Here is a 9,815-nt window from a genome sequence, read left to right as displayed (position 1 = left end):
TGAGATCTGGAGAGTGAGCTGCGTTCAGGGGATCTATGTGTTTGAGAGTGTGAGTTGGAAGCAGATGTTACAGTGGACCTCAGTTCCTCGTTCAATCACCCACGTGGGAATATGCTCCTAAAAACCAATGAGGAGATGGCACGTGGGTATATGCTCCTAAAATAACAATGAGGTGATGGGAGAGGCGGAACTTGCAGAGTGTCAAGCATCACAAATAGAACTAAGTTATATTTTAGCATCTGGCAACGCAGACACTCGTTGACGCGCGCGAGCAGTGTGGGTGCAATGATTGAATAACACGTATGTGTACATTTATTTTGCGACGCTCGGCACACGTGACGCGAGCCGTGTGGTCAGCATGTAAGTGGCAGACTGAATTCATGTTGAAATGTTGACCCAGATACAGAGAGAATAAAACCATGCTTCATTCACCATGGGACCACCATTTCACATGAATTATTCTAATACTTCACCATGGGACCACCATTTCACATGAATTATTCTAATACTTCACCATGGGACCACCATTTCACATGAATTATTCTAATACTTCACCATGGGACCACCATTTCACATGAATTATTCTAATACTTCACCATGGGACCACCATTTCACATGAATTATTCTAATACTTCACCATGGGACCACCATTTCACATGAATTATTCTAATACTTCCCAGTTTCACCCATATGCCACAGTGACCCCTCCAACTTCAGTTCTAGTTTGTGTATCGAATAAATGGTGAATAGTGCAAATACTAATAAACATGTATGAAGGGAATAACTCAATCTCCCTGAATTGACCGACATTGTGAGGAAGTGGGTCGAATAAGAACTATAAAGAGTAGCAGATACGATCTCAGTCCCCCAGCCCAACCTTCTGTCTCTCCTGATATATAGACAGGGTTGCTATGAGGGCATGAGGAGGTGCAACATCTCTTTCAAAAACAGAGAGGCCCAGAGACAGCAGGGGTGAGAGGAATGTGTGTGTGTGTGTGTGCACGTGTGTATATGCATGTGTGTAAAGATCACCCGTCCTCTTACGATCTGTGTCTAACGTGGCAGATGTTGGAGTGTAATATGAGAGGAGCCCTGCTTTTCTCCCAGGGCTGCAGAGACATGGGTCACAGTGGCAACAAGTCACATAGTGGAGTGTGTGTGTGTGTGTGTGTGTGTGTGTGTGTGTGTGTGTGTGTGTGTGTGTGTGTGTGTGTGTGTGTGTGTGTGTGTGTGTGTGTGTGTGTGTGTGTGTATGACACTTGATAGGCCATTGGCCAGATGTCTGATTGAGACATGCCCAGTTGTCAGGGGATTCTCACGCCAATTCTTTAAATAAGGACCAGCTCAGCCAATGTTGTTGAATTCCTTGTGTTCTTCAATGAGCTTTACGTTACAGATTTTGTGAAACAATACACTTTCAAAGATATGGGCAAATACTGAAAATGATGATGGTGATAATTAAAACAAAGTGGCAACAAAGTGACACTGCTGTCGTCCTCCCTTTTATTCATACTACTCAAACGTTATTTAAAAACATGGTAGTGTGATAGTGAAAGCACGTGCTATAAACCCTAAAAACACAACAGAATCACAACAGCCCTCATTTACCCTCCCCTGTGTATGCTGGCTGAGCACAAACACCAGATCACACGTGAGCGACATACTAGCCCGGACACACAAACGCAAGAACACACGTACACACCTGTGTCTCCTGCGAGGTCAGGTCGCAAGACGGGGGAGACAAAGAGAAACGTTTATGTTCACAACAGACCGACCGCTGACTGTTGCGCAAAATAGGACTTGTTATAAGGGAGGTTTGCGAGAGACGTCAGAAAAATGACTTAGATGGGAGAAGGGGAGAGAGAGAGAGGAGAGACAGGGAGAGGGAGAGAGAGAGGAGAGGGATGAGGGAGAGAGGGGGAAAGAGAGATCAATGAAGAGACAGAAAGAGAGAGTGAAACAGAAATAGCACTACTTTAGCCCTGTCCAACGGTATATATATATTTTTAAAAGCCTCATGTATACTGTATAGTCCTGAGATTTGGCCTAGGTGCCCTCAGCAGGGGCTGGGGTGTCCTCTCTCTGCCCTCCACTGTCCCAGCAGGGGGCTGTTATCCCGGATCCTTCAATCTACTCCCTATGGAGAGGGCAAATGTGAGGGTGCCATCTCCCCCAACCCCATTTCGCTGACCACCTCTCACCTCCCTTCCAGCCTCACAGCCTGTCAGGCACGCAGACACACTCCACATCTTTGCGTTAGCACAAGTCATGACCTGGGAGTGCCTGTGGACCACATGTCACATGGTGGATATTCCATACCGTACCACCCATAGCTTCTGGTGATAGGCTCATTCTCAGCCGGATTTGCCTTTGTAGTCTGTGCTAGTCTGTAGTCCTTGCCACATGCGACCCGAGTCTGAGTTGTCGAACAGCGATTCAACTTTGAGTCTTTTTTCCGTCCCTAATGGATTTGAGGAGCTCGTTTCTGCTTGCTTTGTACGCACCGTGTGTCGTCGAGTCATCAGGGTTTGTTCTGCTGACATTGAATGCTGCAGTAAGGGCTCTCAGCACAGTATGTAGGGTATGTTTGGATTGTTATTGTGGGTACAACATCATCAAATCATTTCCTAATGAAGCCAGTGACTGACGACGTCAATTCCTCAATGTGATGGATGAGTCCTGGGTGGATGAGTCCTGGGTGGATGAGTCCTGGGTGGATGAATCTTTGAACACTCAACGTCAGCAAGACAAAAGAGTTGACTGTTGACTTCAGGAAGCAGAGTAGTGAACATGCCCCGATCCACATAAACGGGGCCGCAGTAGAGCGAGTCACGAGTTTTAAGTTAATCGGCGTCCACAACACCGAGGACTTGTCATGGACCAACAACACCGCCACTCTTGTCAAGCGGGCGCAACAACGTCTCTACTTCCTAAGGCGGCTGAAGAAATTCAGCGTGTCGCCCCGGATCCTCTCCAAATACTACCACTGCACCATCGAGAGCGTCCTGACCGGTTGCATCATGGCCTGGTAAGGTAAATTGCTCCATCCACAACCACAAGGCCCTCCAGCGGGTGATGAAGACGGCCCAGTACATCACTGGGACCGTGCTTCCACCTGTCCAGGACATCTACTCGAAAACGGTGCCTGAGGAAGACACGCAGCATCATCAAGGACCCCACACACCCCAGCCACAAGCTGTTCTCTTCCTTACCGGACACATGAACTGAACTGACCACCTGCTCTGATTCTCCGCACCTTAGCACGCACACACACACACACACACACACACACACACACACACACACACACACACACACACACACACACACACACACACACACACACACACACACACACACACACACACACACAGACACAGACACAGACACAGACACGCACACGCACGCACACGCACACGCACGCACACGCACACGCACACGCACACGCACACGTGTACATTCATGCTACACACACATAACAACTGCTGCTACCAGACTCTTATTATACTGCTCAGTTTATACACTTCCCCCCCCTTCCCCCCTTCCCCAATGCACATGTAAATATTGAACTGTATGATGTTCCTTCCTGTATTATACTTATGCAAAAAATAAGCTTTGTACTCTACTGCCATTTACTCTATATTCGTATTCTTATATTTTATTATTTATTATTGTTGTTTACATTGTCTAGAAGGAACCTGCAAGTAAGCATTTCATTGGACGATGTATACCATGTATATCCCGTACCTACGACTAATAAAACTAGAAACTTCTCTGCTTTGACCAATCCATAGAATGTTCAGCACCAAGCCACACTCAGAGACAGAGGGCTCCACCCTACTGATAGACAGGTGGAAATATCAAGGAGCTTTCCCCTACCCTGCAAGTGGAAGACCCTTATCTGGCTTATATAAAGCTTACTGCTGGGCAGGAGCCCCTTCTCCCCTCACTGTACCAAATCCCAAGGGCAGAGACACCATAACAGCCTATAAAGACTTGCAGTCAATGGCAGATGTAAAGAACTGCTGGGGAAGTATGCAGGTGTGTTTTTCAAAACAACCAGGAGAGGCATCAGCTGCCCTCTCTGCCCTCTCTGCCCTCTCTGCCCTCTCTGCCCTCTCTGCCCTCTCTGCATTCGAATCTGTCCTGATACTACCAATCTCTCCCTTTCTGCAGCGTCTGTCTTCAAACTGTTTCTGGGGCAGAAGTATATGTTTCACATGGGTTGTCGGAAGATTTACAATAACCCTGTCCCCTCTCGCCCACCTCCTCTCCTTCCATCCCTCTCCCCGTAAGGAGAGCGTCCTGCCTTGAGCTGTCCTGGGAGTCCGTCAGCGGGTCATCCTGCATCCCGTTATTATGTCATCCCTGAGCCCTCAGTCCACAGCCCCAGGGGCATGTCAATCAACCAGAACATTTTTTAAAAACATTTAAAGTAATTTAGCAGATGCTCTTATCCAGAGCAACTTGCAGGAGCAATTCGGTTTAATTGCAACCTTTCGGTTACTGGCCCAATGCCCATGAAACAGGGTTTGTGCTGCCTCCTCTACTTTTCTGTACAGACAAACACCCAGACAGCCTAGTTAAAGCTTTGACAATTATTCGTTTTGACAGATAGTGCTTCCAACTCAGTGCATTACTGAATATCTCCTATGCACAGCAGTCATTTTGGTTTGTTATAACCAAGCCTGAGGTGTATGAAACATTCCCCACTGCCACAATGACAACCCCCCCCCCCCCCCCCCCCACTCTCACGTCCACACAAAGACCTCCCTACACAGAAAGCTCCCCGCACAGAGACCTCCCTACACAGAGACCTCCCCCAACAGAGACCTCCCTACACAGAGACCTCCCTACACAGAGATCTCCCTACACAGAGACCTCCCTACACAGAGACCTCCCCACACAGAAAGCTCCCCGCACAGAGACCTCCCTACACAGAGACCTCCCTACACAGAGACCTCCCTACACAGAGACCTCCCTACACAGAGACCTCCCTACACAGAGACCTCCCTACACAGAGACCTCCCTACACAGGACCTCCCTACACAGAAAGCTCCCTACACAGGACCTCCCTACACAGAAAGCTCCCTACACAGAGACCTCCCTACACAGAGACCTCCCTACACAGAGAGCTCCCTACACAGAGACCTCCCTACACAGAGACCTCCCTACACAGGACCTCCCTACACAGAGACCTCCCTACACAGAGACCTCCCTACACAGAGACCTCCCTACACAGGACCTCCCTACACAGAGACCTCCCCGCACAGAGACCTCCCTACACAGAGACCTCCCTGCATTACTGAATATCTCCTATGCACAGCAGTCATTTTGGTTTGTTATAACCAAGCCTGAGGTGTATGAAACATTCCCCACTGCCACAATGACAACCCCCCCCCCCCCCCCCCCCCCCCCACTCTCACGTCCACACAAAGACGTGATAGACGTCCACACAAAGACCTCCCTACACAGAAAGCTCCCCGCACAGAGACCTCCCTACACAGAGACCTCCCCACACAGAGACCTCCCTACACAGAGACCTCCCTACACAGAAAGCTCCCCGCACAGAGACCTCCCTACACAGAGACCTCCCTACACAGAGACCTCCCTACACAGAGACCTCCCTACACAGAGATCTCCCTACACAGAGACCTCCCTACACAGAGACCTCCCCACACAGAAAGCTCCCCGCACAGAGACCTCCCTACACAGAGACCTCCCTACACAGAGACCTCCCTACACAGAGACCTCCCTACACAGAGACCTCCCTACACAGGACCTCCCTACACAGAAAGCTCCCTACACAGGACCTCCCTACACAGAAAGCTCCCTACACAGAGACCTCCCTACACAGAGACCTCCCTACACAGAGAGCTCCCTACACAGAGACCTCCCTACACAGAGACCTCCCTACACAGGACCTCCCTACACAGAGACCTCCCTACACAGAGACCTCCCTACACAGAGACCTCCCTACACAGGACCTCCCTACACAGAGACCTCCCTACACAGGACCTCCCTACACAGAGACCTCCCCGCACAGAGACCTCCCTACACAGAAAGCTCCCCGCACAGAGACCTCCCTACACAGAGACCTCCCTACACAGAGACCTCCCTACACAGAGACCTCCCTACACAGGACCTCCCTACACAGGACCTCCCTACACAGAGAGCTCCCTACACAGAGACCTCCCTACACAGAGACCACCCTACACAGAGACCTCCCTACACAGAGACCTCCCCGCACAGAGACCTCCCTACACAGAGACCTCCCTAAACAGAGACCTCCCTACACAGAGACCTCCCTACACAGAGACCTCCCTGCACAGAGACCTCCCCGCACAGAGACCTCCCTACACAGAGACCTCCCTACACAGAGACCTCCCTACACAGAGACCTCCCTACACAGAAAGCTCCCTACACAGAGACCTCCCTACACAGAAAGCTCCCTACACAGGACCTCCCTACACAGAGACCTCCCTACACAGGACCTCCCTACACAGAGACCTCCCTACACAGAGACCTCCCTACACAGAGACCTCCCTACACAGAGACCTCCCTACACAGAGACCTCCCCGCACAGAGACCTCCCTACACAGAGACCTCCCTACACAGAGACCTCCCTACACAGAGACCTCCCTACACAGAGACCTCCCCGCACAGAGAGCTCCCTACACAGAGACCTCCCTACACAGAGACCTCCCTACACAGAGACCTCCCTACACAGAGACCTCCCCGCACAGAGACCTCCCCGCACAGAGACCTCCCTACACAGAGACCTCCCTACACAGAGACCTCCCTACACAGAGACCTCCCTACACAGAGAGCTCCCTACACAGAGACCTCCCTACACAGAGACCTCCCTACACAGAGACCTCCCTACACAGAGACCTCCCTACACAGAGACCTCCCCGCACAGAGACCTCCCTACACAGAGACCTCCCTACACAGAGACCTCCCTACACAGAGCTCCCCGCACAGAGACCTCCCTACACAGAGACCTCCCTACACAGGACCTCCCTACACAGAGACCTCCCTACACAGAGACCTCCCTACACAGAGACCTCCCTACACAGAGACCTCCCTACACAGGACCTCCCTACACAGAGACCACCCTACACAGACCAGGACAGAGCCAGGATAGGTTAAGTTGCCATTTGGGCTCCATCCAAGCAGATGGCTGAGTAATGACACTGTCAACATGGTGCAGGATGCAGGTCTCCCTCTACAAACAGGCTCTTGAAAAAATCCTGCCTTTGTATTGGAGACACACAAACAGAGTTCACCTGAGAAGTCAACCTGAAATGCACGCACATCCCACTTTCCATCTCCCCTGGGGGGTTATTTCCACCCAGAACTGACAACCAGACTCACAGTGTAATGCATACAAATGTGTTGGGCTCATCGTCTGTGTTTAAATTAGGACACAGTGTGTGAGTGTCTGTCGCCGTCTCTGGGGGTGTCTCGTTTGTTTATCTTTGTATATTTATAAACGATATGAGCGTGTATTTCTGCTCTCTGACTGTGCACGTGCGCGCGGGTGCGCGTGTGTGGGTGTGTGTGAGGGGCAGCTGAGAGTGCTCTCATTATACCTGTTAGGGCATGAATACTGTACCCACTGCATGACGTGCTTTAAATGTAGAATGCGTGTAGTGTGCTATATCCTAGAGCCATCTGTTTAGAAAATTGAGAAAATTGAGGGGTTTTGCTGGGAACAATATGGGTTTGTATGTGTAGTGAATTGGACATGTGTACGGAATATTTAAATGTCATATTTGTCTGACAATATGTTTTTTTGTATGTGGGGGTTGGGGTGCAGTGGGTGGGTGCATTGGGCATCGTTATGTGCTATGCGCTTAACAGGCAAACTGAGTGGGGCAGTGAGAAGGGAGAGGTCAGGGGAAGGGAGTGGGCAGTAGGTTGACGAATGGCACACAGTGTCCTTCTGTCTCTCTGAAAGAGCCCTATTGACGGGAGGAATCATGGATGCAGATTCACAAGGGGCCTTGCTCCGTCCGACATGTCGCTGCATGGAGACACACTGCACATCCAACTCCATCCCTGTCCCCGCCTCATCCCCTCCACTCTGTAGCTAGTTCCATAGCCCACCCCAGGACACTGCCCACCCAACAACCTCACCCAGCCTATTCATACCAGCCTACAGACACACAGACAAACAACAGAGAGACGGATACACACAAGCAGAAAAACAAGTACACACACACACACAGCAGACCTGCCCTCTGGTCACTGGAGCATTGGTCTCATCACCTGCCTCGCCACTCAACACACACACTGAGTGAATATGTTTTAAGGTAGAATCTGTATTTGGTGAAACAGCGCCACTGATCGCCCCAGCACCTTTGTTTTTGTTTTTGTTTTGTTGGCGAAACGGAGGAGAGGAGCGATCGACAGCGCGGTTAAAACTTTTTGGAATAAAATACTCTGCTGTTCTTTCTAGACCCGCGTGTGTTTGACAGCAGCTGATAATGAGATACCGATGGCGGGAATCATCGCAATTGTGCATTCGATGAATCATTCTCAGGATTGGTGAGCCTAGTATGTTGATATTTGTTGCTCACTGAATTCGTTTTCACTAAACAGTACATTATCAATAGTATGCAGTATGATTAGTGCACAGTATGTCGTTTGAGTAAGTAGTAGGCAAGACAGATTTCAGACAAGGCCGTATGACTAATGCATTAGGTGCATTACATACAGTTGAAGCCGGAAGTTTATATACACCTCAGCCAAATACATTTAAACTCAGTTTTTCACAATTCCTGACATTGAATCCTAGTCAAAATTCCCTGTCTTAGGTCAGTTTGGATCACCACTTTATTTTAAGAATGTGAAATGTCAGAATAATAGTAGAGAGAATGATTTATTTCAGCTTTTATTTCTTTCATCACATTCACAGTGGGTCAGAAGTTTACATTACACCCAATTCGTATTTGGTAGCATTGCCCTTAAAATTGTTTAACTTAGGTCAAACGTTTCGGGTAGCCTTCCACAAGCTTCCCACAGTAAGTTGGGTGAATTTTGGCCCATTCCTCCTGACAGAGCTGGTGTAACTGAGTCAGGTTTGTAGACCTCCTTGCTTGCACACGCTTTTTCAGTTCTGCCCACAAATTTTCTATGGGATTGAGGTCAGGGCTTTGTGATGGCCACTCCAATACTTTGACTTTGTTGTCCTTATGCCATTTTGCCACAACTTTGGAAGTATGCTTGGGGTCATTGTCCATTAGGAAGACCGATTTGCGACCAAGCTTTAACGTCCTGACTGATGTCTTGAGATGTTGCTTCAATATATCCACATAATTTTCTCTCCTCATGATGCCATCTATTTGTGAAGTGGACCAGTGCCTCCTGCAGCAAAGCACCTCCACAACATGATGCTGCCACCCCCGTGCTTCACGGTTGGGATGGTGTTCTTTGGCTTGCAAGCCTCCCCCTTTTTCCTCATAACGATGGTCATTATGGCCAAACAGTTCTATTTTTGTTTCATCAGACAAGAGGACATTTCTCCAACAAGTACGATCTTTGTCCCCATGTGCAGTTGCAAACCGTAGTCTGGCTTTTTTATGGCGGTTTTGGAGCAGTGGCTTCTTCCTTGCTGAGCGGCCTTTCAGGTTATGTCGATATAGGACTTGTTTTACTGTGGATATAGATACTTTTGTACCTGTTTCCTCCAGCATCTTCACAAGGTCCTTTGCTGTTGTTCTGGGATTGATTTGCAGTTTTCGCACTAAAGTACGTTCATCTCTAGGAGACAGAACGCGTCTCCTTCCTGAGCGGTATCACGGCTGCGT

This window comes from Salvelinus namaycush, chromosome 34 (genome assembly GCF_016432855.1).
Source record: "Salvelinus namaycush isolate Seneca chromosome 34, SaNama_1.0, whole genome shotgun sequence".
Taxonomy (NCBI): domain Eukaryota; kingdom Metazoa; phylum Chordata; class Actinopteri; order Salmoniformes; family Salmonidae; genus Salvelinus; species Salvelinus namaycush.
The sequence above is the reverse complement of the archived record's forward strand: the minus strand, read 5'-3'. Positions refer to the sequence as shown.